This window comes from Apis florea, unplaced genomic scaffold (assembly GCF_048593485.1).
Source record: "Apis florea isolate Af1SG1 unplaced genomic scaffold, ASM4859348v1 contig_3796_pilon, whole genome shotgun sequence".
Lineage (NCBI taxonomy): Eukaryota > Metazoa > Arthropoda > Insecta > Hymenoptera > Apidae > Apis > Apis florea.
Genome location: NW_028256858.1, coordinates 179,876 through 192,609, shown reverse-complemented (window position 1 = coordinate 192,609; position 12,734 = coordinate 179,876). Strand labels below are relative to the sequence as shown.

The following is a 12,734-nucleotide window of genomic DNA, read 5'->3' as shown; positions in this document are numbered from 1 at the left end:
GAATTAATATTAACATAAGAATAGCATAAAACGTATTAATATTATTTATTTAGAATTTAAATTATTTTCTTTCTAATAAAAATAATATTTATTTCATTTATCTTTTCCAGGGAAGAAAAATTATTAATTCCATAAAAGATTCAAATGAAGAAACGATAAAATTTATTTTTTCAAAGAAAAAGAAACTAGTTTTTTGAAGATCGATATAATCTTTCGAGTCTTCATCGGATCGCAGGTTAATCGAACGGAATGAATTCCGGGCAAGGGATGAATTTACAGGGGTGAATTTCGATCTTGTAGGCATCAACGATAGAAAAGCTGTCAACGACAGGTCACTCGGCCACCTGGAAGGCGTGACGTGATGCGACATGGCAGTATTAGCGAAGAGCATTAGCGTGTCGTGTCAATCTTTCAGTTTTAGCGCACAAAGTTGCGAAATTTTTAAATATACAATAATATAATAAATTTATGAAGTAAATAGGTAAACCTTTAATCTGATAATTTTTAATATTTTTTGATTTAGACAGAAATGAAAGGAATTTAATTATTGAATATTTGAAATATTCAATAATGTATACGAAGTAATGAAGTAGAGATATTCAAAGTAAATCCTGACTTATTGAAAGATTAGAATATTTAAAATTTGGATAATAAATAATAAACAGATCGTAATTGGTGAAAGATATAAAATTATTTGAAAAATTAGCATAGCGTTTAATAAGATTTATTTAATCCTCTCGTAAATTTTGGATAATTTACTATTTTTCTAGCAGAGAAAATCACATGAAACGCATTGACTCGTGTGATTTAAAATGGCGTGTCCGCACGGGAATGAAATTAATCGCTTTCACGTGGAAGAATTCCTTTAATCGCCGGCTGGAGAAGTTCAATTTTAACTTTCGGTTTCCTAGAGTAAACTTTTTCCGTTGTTGCGGAAAAACAATTTAAATAAATCACTTTATAGTAAAGTATGAATACTTTACACTGAACATTCTACGACAGTCGATAGATGCATAACTTATTTTCTTCAAAATAAAAATTATATCTTAATACAATATCGAACAAGTATTTATTTATTTGTATGTATAAAAATGAAAAAAAAAAGAAACAAAATTTTAAAAAGGGAAAATACAGAATATTTAATATTTTCATAATAATATCTCTTTGAAAATTTCAATTTAACTTGATAAAAAATTCTATGCTGCGAAGTTTATTGAAAAAAATTCTTACAAATAATGAAATCTAACTTACTACCACGCACCTATTTTACTTATTTTTATTTAATAACGCTCTCCGCAATAAATTCCCGGCTAAAAATCTCCAATAGTTATGAACAATATCCGATATGCTGTAACCACATTTCGTTAACAAAACTCGTTAATTAATTTACTGGAATTTCAGTTTATCAAACACGATCTTTATCAACATCCAATCCACTGTCTACGTATATATAATCAACCCAACAAAAATATCGTTCCACTTCGCTTAAATCTCTCCTCCCCTTCAACATCATCCAATCCCTCGACGCAGCTTCCCGCATAATCTCGGCTAATTTTCTCATTAAACGTAAAATAATCATCAAGCATCCTGCCCTCCGCCGATTCAATTATCCCGGGATGATCCAGGCCATGATCATCAGACGATGTTCGAGGGTCAAGGATTTCTTAAAAGGGGGGTTGGAAGCTCTTCATCCTTGGTTCGCGAAAAATACGAGGTCCTCCACGTCCATGGTGCGAATAAATACGATCTTCCGCGGGCGAAACTTCGACCAACTGTAACAGATGGCTTCGTGACTCGGGCGTCAAGTCTCGAGGAGGGTGGAAAGGCATGATATCCATCCCTCCAGGGGGAAGAATTGAACAGCACTCCTGGGACATCCGCTGAGGATGCCTTGCTTTCGACGCGATCATTTTAAAAGCGTCTTTTCAACAACTAGTTGCAACTTAATCTCTTCGAGCTCACAAGCAAGCTCGAATTCGAACGACGATTTTTACGATTATTCGATATTTTTGGACAAACGATGATTAAATACGTAATCTTTTCTTTGGTGTTTTAAGAATTTTGTTATTTGGTATTTTCATGTGTTATGTTGTAGATTACGTAATAGAAATATCGATTGCATTATTATTTTTTATGTTAGCTTGAGTCGTTTGTTGGGTTAATTGGCTAACAATGTAACTCTCTTTTCATTCAGAGAAACGAATTTAAATTGATCATCCTATGATTATTTAATATTTTTGAGCACTGGTAAATTTCGGAATTATATTGTTTTCGTGCGTTATATTAATTTTATATGAATCGTTTCGAAAAGATTTCCATTTTTCCCGATAAATATTTTAAATATTTGAATCGTGGAAAAATATATTTACCAAATGAAAGGATAAAGTGGTATTAAATGTAGATTTATATTGTTCATTTTTAAATCGATTTATAATTTACTCTTGAATTATTATCTTCTAAAAATACGTATTTTTAAAATAAAATGAAATTCGTGACAAAAAAAAAATAGGTTAAAAGAGATGAATAACTGCTGTTTCACGCGATGGAGATGTTTAGTAGGTTAAACGCGACGAAGATTGAGAGATGCATGTAAATGTCTTATTGATCCACGAGATTGGAAAGGATCTTTAAACCTCTTATTTTAGTTTCCTGGTAAATAATATAACACGATTTATAAACTTAGTGTTCAACTACGTCTTAAAATTTAGCCTTTGCTCAGATTGATGCAAAGTAAACACGGACAAGCTCGAAAATTCCCTTTGAAGCATATTAGAAACAGATGAACTCGAAATTTCGATGTTTTACGAACAAGATTTTCGGCAAAAAAGGAATCGATAAATCATTTCATCCTCCTTCTAAATAAACTGCTGATCAAAAATATAACAACGCCGCATAATTGGCCCACGTTTTCACAGCATATTCAAAATAAAATTTTTATGAAACACGATTATAAAATAAACAAATAAAAACCTTGTTCAAATAAAATACCTGTTACACTTCGAATATTTTGTACGTCTTTTAAACATCATATGCATTCCATAGAACGCGTAAACATTCACGAAGAAGTAGGGATCAAAGATGTTCCACCGCGAATCTAACAATCAACAGAGGTGTTTTTTAGCGACAGATGTGCCCAAAATGGCGGTGATCCCGGCAAAAAGGTTGGAGAGTGGATTAAATTTCAGAGAAGCTAATCCTCTGCTCTGCTCGACGCTCGTCAAACGTCAAGGGAGAATCAATGGAGGAGACGTGTCGCGTGGCAATCCAAGGAATTAAAAAATCTCGAGTGGGCGAGGGTTGGCTGGGACGAACAAAAAGAAGGAGAAGAAAGGGGAAAAAAAAGGCTGGAAGGATGCTCTCTAGCGCCAGGAGAGCTAGGATTATGTCAATTTGAACGTCAGACGCCGTCATCAAAGTCCTTTTTTTCTCTCTCTCTCTCTCTCTCTCTTTCTCTCATCCTCCCTTCAGGTAAAGGTCCCTTCAACACGCCTAAACACGCTTTTCAAACACGAGTGCAAATCAGTCCAAGTGTATGGGGCGGCTTGCCACCGCCTTGTTTTGCGAGCAACCCTTGCTCCGACGTAATCCTCTTTGGGAAGGAACGTTTCCTTGTTTCGCGAGTAAGACCGGGGATTCGAACAGATTTGACGGATCGTTGCCTCATTGCATCAGCCTGCTTTATTACGATGTGGAAATTATGGTATATGGTATTATATTTTGATTGGATGAATGTCTCGGTTTTTTTCTTTTTCCTTTTCATTTTAAATTATTCGATGTTGACGCTTTGATATTGGTTAGTAATTGATAACAATAAATGGTGAATCACGTCCATTTAAGGGATAATTTATTTTTTCAATCACGAAAGAAAGAGAAGAATAATAATTATTTACAGGTTTATGTACAGATTGCACATAAACAGAGAAGAAAGGATGCTCGTCTATTCATATTTTTCCTTGATATCGTTTTAGTAAGAAATATTTTTTACTACGAATAATAATAATATTGAGAAAATCAGATCAGGTATAATAAATCAATCGAAAGAAAAATTTACTGTTCCAAATAATAATCGTTTCCAAGGAACATTCGCTTCATCTTAGATATTTTTTTGTTTCAGATCATCTTCGTTAACGTGAAAGACGATTAAATCTTATCTATTTTGCCGCGCACGAAGAAATAACATGGAAGAAGAAATAAGACATCTCATCGCGTAATAAAATATTCAAATTGGCCAGCTTTCAAATTGTATTCCCTTTACCGATCCTTTCAATGGAAGTAACGAAAATAAATGGCGGAAATGGCAACGTGGAGGGTCGAAATACCAAGGGAGGTAGATCGTGGAACAGGCGTGGCGGGGGAAATACACACAGGATGGAAAAAGGTCGAGGCGGTGATCCGTAATCAATCACGATAACCTGGATATTCGATTTCCACGCCAATTCGAATCGTCCGCCAATTGACTCCTTCGCAATTCGAGATTTAGGTGTTAAGAGACTTACCGCGGTTGTTTCAATTTCTTTTCCCAGTTGTATCGATGGAATTAGACGATTTAAAGAAAGGAACAATCGTGGTGGAACGGAGATGGAACGAATTGGAGACGCCTATCTTGTTATCCTGTCAAGAGACACCGATAAATTTCGCTTTTAAAAAGATTCCGGAAAAAGATCTCTTGACTTTAAAATATTGCGCGAGCCAATTTCGAATACGATCGTTCCTGATAAATCATTCCATTCGAGAACGAGATTTCTTGATTTATTTTTCAAAAGAAGGGGTAATTTCGATTTAAAGCCGAAATCGAATCAAGGATTAAAGTTTAAATTGAACGCGAATCCAATTTTTTAAATCCTCGAAACAATTCGCGTAAGTTTGAATCTTAGAAAAGTTTAATAGAGCGTAATCTTAAGAATTTTACGTCTTTGTTTTTTTTTTTTTATAGCAGCGATAATGGACATTAAAAATAGACATCGAGATCGACCAGTGATCTTAAAGTTCGAATTTATGGTCTTGAATCGTTGTACGGGACGATAATGACACGTTCAGGCAAACAACACACCGATCGAATTTAACTTTAATCTTTATCGCGCATCGATTCGTTTCCAAACAAGAATTGCAAGCGTGGACAAGCGAAGAAATAACATCGAAACTTTGTCCCATTACTTCGTCTAATCTCTGCATTTACGACAAAAAGTTAAAGCGAAATAGACAATCTCGAACGATCCTAGCAATCCTGTCTTTCACAGAAACGTAACATGAAAAGTTTAACAAGATATCCAACTTTCAATTCACTGATACCGTGCCCCTAAAAAATTGTTTCTCTTTCACGCTACTTTCATCAATCTTTCAAGACCTGTTTGCCAAACTGTTTCCACCGACAATTTCGTTACAACGAAAAAAAAAAAAAAAAAGAAAGAGAAAGAAAAAGAGGAAGGAAAAAGTAGCAAAGGAACAAGTTCGACGCTTCCACACACCGGATGTTAATAAATCATTCTTCTTGAAATGAACCGTTGCGCAGTGATTCAAGAATCCAAGCGGATTCTTTCATCGAAAATTTCGTAATCGATTTTCCCTCGTCTCGAGCAACGTCAGAATTCTCGATTCGCCGACAAAGAGGCCGGATCCTCAACAATAAGAAACCTGACGGAAACTTGCCGTTTTCCTCCAGTTCCGTTTCCTTTCTTCCCCCATCGTACAGGCACGCGCCCTATAAAATCTAACCGGGCATCCAATTGAAATTGGATCCTGTTTTTACGGAAGTACAACAGGATGCCTGTTCCATGAGAACTAATATCGAGACCTCAAAGGCGGATATTGCTTCGAGACCTAAATTCCCGTGCCAAGAAGTCTTGAGAGCGCAAACTTGGATCAAGATCTCTCTTTCCGCCACTCGTTACGTTTGAAAAATCTCTTTTCATCGATGGACACCCGAGATTGAATCTCCCCCCATTTACACGTATTTGCTATAACTTATTTTCGAACAGCGACGATCTTCTCCATTTCGAAAATTCAGTAAAAGAATCATCGTTCCCCAATTTCATTTCCTTTTTTTAGTAGAAGGGTAAGCTTCAACGTACCCCGATCTCGAAAAATCTTCCATCTTACCGAGGGAGGAGCTCCTCTTCTGCGAGTTCGTTAAGAAACAGGTCACGATCGCAGATCTGCGAAATCGGAATCCATCTCGAGCCAATTATCGGTCTTATCCTTGGCCGGTTTCAAAGTTCCTAGCCGGCAACTCGGCCAATAGACGACGGATGCAAGCACACTTGGCCAAACGGGCTCGGCCTTTCGAGTATAATAGAGAGAGGAGGAGCCAAGATACGACAAGTTACTCGCCAGAATCCATGTTCTCAACACGACAGTCATCTTTCCTCGACTATCGGTCCCACTTGCTCCCCCAGCCAATGCGCCCAAGTATGCGCGGCTTCACGAATATCGAGAACCGCCTGAGAATTGCATTGAACTTCCCTTCTCTCTCTCTTATTCCTATACCTTTGTGTACACGTACACACGTAACAGCGTGCACACAGAGACACGTGTATATCCGCATACAAACAAAAGCGTGTCCCGTGATAATTGCACTTCTGGGCTATTGAACTCCTAATCACGAAGTGACAACTGTTTCTAACCGTGCTCTCCTCGCTCCAGGGACGTTTACCCTCGTCTACGTCTCCATCAAAGCAAACTATTTCGCTTCCGAATTCCAATTCCTTTCCTCGCTGTCAACTCTCCTTTCTTTTTCCTTTTTGCTTCCTTCCCTTTGCTTCTACACAATCATCATGTTCCTTCTTCTTCTTCTTCTTCTTCTTCTTGGAACCAAAATCTTCAAAGTCCTCTGACCCTGTTTCATCAAGAAACGAAACGAGACGAGACATTTTTCCCTCCCTCTTCAATTCTCCCTTGTTTTTATTCCTATCTTCCCTTCCTTAATTATCATCATCCCCCTTTCCATCGATACCCTTGCAGGGGATTCTAATACTTCTAGGAATAAATTTCTAGAAGCTATTTCGACGGGTATATATATATGCATCTTCGTTAAGCCAAGCACAAAACAGTTTCTATACATCTTCAGATTTATCTCGTCACTCTTGGGGATGCATCTTGGACATCGGCCTTCATTAAACGATACAAACGGTCGTTAAGAGACCGGTCGAACTCGTTCTATTCCGCCTCTTATCGGGCTGTTGTTCAATCAACGCGAAGGAGTCGATTAAGTCGCAACCCCATACTTCGTGGAATCGTGACCGATCGGTGGAATGGGAGAGGAGGAGCAAATTGCCGATCGATGCCGTGGAAACGAGCCGTTGTCGACGAAAGAGAGAATTCGAGAAGAAATTTTGTCGGGATGGAGGAACGAAAAATGAAAGGAGAAGTGGGTGGAACGTTTTGAAAGAGAAAAAAAGAGGAGGGAGGAATTGAGGAGAGACTCGTTGATTGGAGAGATATTCTTGATAGCGGGATTAAATCGTCGAACGAATTGTATCGATATTTATTTCGTGTGCCACGACATAAATATTTATCGATCGTTGCATCGTTATCATCCATGGTGGCGATAGTGTCTCGCGTTGGAAGGCGAAGGATATTTTTTTCGATTGTTTGGGAAAAAATGAGGGAATGGAAAGAGGACGACACGTTTTTTCCTTTTTTATTTTTATCTTTGAGGTGTATTTAATGTTAATCGTTTATTAATTATTGATTTGCTTATGAAGATTTTCACAGGGAAATCGAATTTACAAAATTGTGTACGATGAGAATAATAAATCGTGCGAGGAAAGCATTACTTTTATCCATCGATCCAAGAATCGTATTGGTTTTAATACATCGAAGAGGGGGATAAAGAAAGCACGAGAAGAATTTGCCGGGCAATACATGTGAATCGAAGACGTAAAGTGCATTCCCTGATTCTTGAAATAGACGATTTTACGTGAATAGCTCGCATTTTCCGAATACATCGTCTCTCTTAAAGGGTATCCTCATTTCTCATTAAAATGTAAAGAGTCTCTGAAATTCTAGAACGAGATTACACCGTGTTTCTATCTAATAATGCAGATTTCTTATTCACTTTTGTGATATAAACAATTTTCCTGCAAACAATCTGCGAATATTTAAACAATTTCTGCTCACCATTTATCTATCATGAAATTCGACGAGAATAAAATTATTTAAATCCAATTTATCACAGAATCAAAAAAAGAATTATTCAAAATGATTAAAACTACAACTCACAATTTATCCAAATTTCTTCACCATCGATCGATCACAACTGAAGAAAAACACTTCAGAAAAATCCATAGTATTTTAATTACGCTTACTCCACTCACCGATCGTAAAACAACGGTAAAACGTTTAACAATCTCACAATTTCTCAACAAACGCATTCTCCGAGCACAAGAATCACACGATTCCTCGTATTTTCACCAAGTTTTCCCGCCATTTTCTCCCGCCACGCGACCAGAGGAGAGTGTGTTCCTTGCGACGAACGTGGCACGAGAAATGGCCAACAGGCACTGGCGGTATTTTCGCGAGCGACTACGAAAGCCGGAATTCCGTTTCACCGCCATGTCTCCGATTTATATTTGGCGCGGCCAAGCCGCGCTAATAATATGTGTTCGCTATTGTCGATCCATGGATCATTCGCGGCCCGAAACCACCATGGAACCAGCCTCTTAGTCTCGAAAATTTTTCGACGATAGGGTCGTGATTGATGTTTTCCTGCCGGTGCTTAACGATTTACTTCGGGAACACGGATGAATGAGAAAAGTTTTGATAATTAGGATTTTGCAATAAAGTTAATTGGGACGTACGTTCATTGGCCGACAATTTGTGAATTTATGAGTCGAACGTGATATTATTTTTGAGATGATTTTTCTGAGGATTCGATTTTGAAGAAATTGAAAGAAAGCTATTATTGAGGAACTGTGGATAATGATAAAATATTTTCAAATATTGTTTCTTACGTGGCTATAAGTTCGACGGAAAAAAAAAAATCTAATCTGTATAAAAATGGTTGCAACGAGAATATATATTTATAGGTTGTGGAATCTCTGTGATTCTCGTGGATCGCAAGTTTTTCAGGGAATGTTGGTGAAACGAATTCAAAAAAGAAAAATAGCTAGTGAAACTACGGAATTCGTTGCTTCGTTCACTTTCAAGTTAAAAGTTAAAACTTCTAAATTCTCGTTTGTGAAATTTCATCGCTACGCTAATAAATCTTCATGCAAATACATATTTTCGATTATACGTATATTTTGATAAACCATTAAAAATGCTGCATTAAAATTAGGAAAAATTTAAACCGCTATAAATCCGAAGATAACGATCTCGTCGTCAATAGAATGAAACATCTTCCGAAGCGCGGAATCTTGTCCTTTAAAACGCATTTTCATTTATCCCGATACGATTTCCCATTCTCGAGATATCATCGTTTAAAGAAAAGGTAATTTCTTCGTCATTTACCTTATAAACCCGATTAAAGCGATTAAATTTAGGAAAACTTTGAATCGTTGTAACTCCCAAGATAATGACTTTCGATTGACGAATGAAGAATCGTTGGAAGCGCGGAACTTTCCTCTTTGAAACGCTTTTCCAATTATCTCGATACGACTTTCGGTTCTCGAGATATCGTCGTGCAAAGGAAAAGGTAATTTTCAATCGTTTATTATTTCCGTCCTCGTTGCTTACTCGGATCTCTCGCTCCTATCTTGTCTCACTGACCTATCCTAAACTCCAGACAAGCTGCAGACACGATTCCTGGAAAAACGTAGTATGCATTTCCGGGAAAAGATGTAGGTCGCAAGCCCATTCATAATCTCTGTGCTGGGTTAGGCGTTACGAATACTTTCAGTCTTTATATCTCGACCATCGATTGAGATATCGGGATAAATCAAAAAGCGACTTCAAGCGTGCAGTTTCCTCTATTTTTCGAGTGAGTTTTAATTACTTCTTTCTCTGAAATATTTTTTAATTCTAATTTGTATATAATTGTGTATCGTGATGTTCACGGTTAAACAGATCCAAATCGAACGATGTTCCGAATCAATTTCATACTTATAAATTAAGAGAAGTATAAAAAGAAAAAGATTCTTCTAGCCAAGTCGATTATTTATTTATAAATTGTCGGGCTCGCGAACAGTTAACGAAAAAGCAACTGTACAAATGAATCGAATATTCGTGTAGCGATGATTTACGTAACGTCGAACGCATCCAATCCGCATCCCTCCTCATTTCCCGGCTATTGTTCGACCCCAAATTTTTTTCCAACGTTTTCGTTTATTAGCGTCGACGCGTATCGCGAAATGAATGGCTGCAATTTTCGAACGTGAAATCGAAAATTCTGGCGCGCCTCGAGATTGATCGCGGCGAATCCGAATAAAACGTTGGAAGGGAAAATTGTGGAAAATAAAAAAATTGGCGGGGAATCGAATTCCACGCTAAACGCACCCCTCCTACTTCTTTTTTTTTCAATAAATTTTATCATCGCGCGACAAATCCGTTCGCAATTCTAAACAATTTCTGCCTGCCCTCGAAATCGTGAATTTTAATTGCACATTCCTTTTTTTTTTTTTTTTTTTTTTACCGATATCATGAATATGAAATGTGGAAAATTTATTCGAGTATTTCCATAATAATTAATAATTATTTCATTAATTTTGATTCATATAATAAAACGAATATTCCCACAACTGGTATTTGTCGAAAGATACATTCTTCCTACAAATATGACCAAATTAATTGTCAATAGCACACGATCACGATGCATCAATCTACTCGCAAAGTAACCGGAAACACGTTCTTGTTTCACTCCGTGAAAGTTCAACGTAACAAAAGCCTCGGTTCCCGTGCAACAACACCGAAGTAACGGGCACCGATTGACATCGGCTGCCGTTGACTTAATCCTTGCAGGATCCAAAGTCGAAGCTACTTCGATGTAGCCGCCCGAGTTTTGGTCAAGTTGCGGCCAGGTCGCTTCCAAGTTTCCGCAAGATGCAAATGTGTTAGTTGCATTCCAACCAGAGTTTTCCTTAGAAACTTGGAAGCTCGCGCATAGCCGAGCATCTTACGCTCCGGAAGTCATCGGGACCGTCGAGAATAAGTAAGTTGGATCGATTAAAAATTTACCGATCACTGCGCATTCTCACGATAAATGTAATACGTGAAACGGAGTAGAAAAGTTTTCTGTGCTCGATAAAGAATTTTTATTTGTGACGAAGAAGCGTGTAGAATATAGTTGGATAGAGGGGAGGATGAATTAATCATTAATGATATTAATTTATATTTATATTGTTATTATTGAATTCGTCTTTAAGTAAAATATCTTGAAATATTTTCCGTTAAATCGCGAGAATAAAAAGCGAAAATCGACGAATTCTACCGTTCACTTGAATTTATAAACTTCATAAAACCCTGTAACTGCGGGCGGAAAAACAAGGATTAATTGAAGCAAATCAAAAGTTCATTTCGTTTCACAGAATTTTCTACACCAATTTTATTGTACCAACTATTTACACAACCGAAAACAGAATGTTTCCGGCATGAGTGTTCTATAGACACGATACGTTCATTAATAAAATACTGCATATACACGTGTTACTTCCTTTATATCATGCAATCTATTTCATATAATTAACTTCAATTGATACGCAAGTATTGAGAATATTTATAAATGATTAATTTACTTAACTTATTCCAAGAATTAATTTCTTCAAGATATTCAAACACTACTTATCATAGATTCAACCATGAACATTTCCAAATACTTTTCAATTACAAATCACATTCTCCTTCCAGATTTCCCTTAGAACGCGAGGGATGACGATCGACAAGATTATTCGCCGAGAGTTTGATCGGTCGTGAAGTGTTCGATTCTTCTTTCAATGTCAAGAAATATCCGGCCAACAATGGGAAACACAACTCAGGTGGAGTGGATCGAACTCGTAATATAACCGATCTATTGTTGCCAGAGGGGGAGTGACTTCCTCGCGCGCGTTTCGTGAAATATTTATGAAAGCCCGGATCCATTGTACATGGCTAATGAGGAAAACATTCGCGATACGATGGGATAAAGCAAAACAAAACGAAAGAAAAAAAAAGGTATGAAAACAAGATCGAACGAATTTCAAACGAGATTGTTTCGTTCATTGTCTAATTGCCCGTTCCTGAATTTTATTGCCGTAAAATGGAAAAATTGTTCGTGATATTATTTTGCGTTGAAAAATTTTGTGTTCGTGCAGATGAAATATATAAATGTTAAAATGTGTTAAACGATAAGTGGATATAAGAGTAATAACATTAAGTATTAAAATAATTATTGCTTAATTAATGTTGAAATTTCATTCAGGTAAATAGGGATGAATAATGCATTAATACGAGTCGATGGATGAACGAATAAAATAATAAATAATGCATCTTTTGATCCCTGATAAAACGAGCGAGTACATGTAAATATCGAAGAATTTTCGTTTCGCAAAGGAAAAAACACTTTATATCCATAAATTTTAATACAAATAATCCTCTGATGAATTCGAACCGTGAAAAGCTCGAATCTCTAACGTTCTAAAATATTTGCAAAGCTGAAAAGGGATGTATTGAAAATTTCCAAGGAGACGGACAGACTATAGCCTTTTCTCCGGATGATAAAAAATTCCGAGCTAAGAGACCATTAAGAGCCATTGAAATTAAGAGATCCACGTTATACGTTCACGTTCTTGATAACAGGATGTATTTTTACAAAAGCAGAAAAATTC

At 36.8% G+C, this 12,734-nt stretch overlaps 1 long non-coding RNA gene across 3 annotated transcripts in view; it reads right to left on the bottom strand.

Moving 5' to 3' along the window:
* Positions 1-12,734, bottom strand: part of LOC147656328 (uncharacterized) — a 116,202-nt gene that overhangs the window by 23,229 nt on the left and 80,239 nt on the right. The window contains exon 1 of one of the 3 annotated variants that reach the window (XR_015294618.1): positions 8,218-8,500. The exons of the other annotated variants lie outside the window; for them this stretch is intronic. This is a non-coding gene — a long non-coding RNA (uncharacterized LOC147656328). Of the gene's footprint in view, positions 1-8,217; positions 8,501-12,734 lie in introns of those variants that run through there. 3 annotated transcript variants of the gene reach the window in all.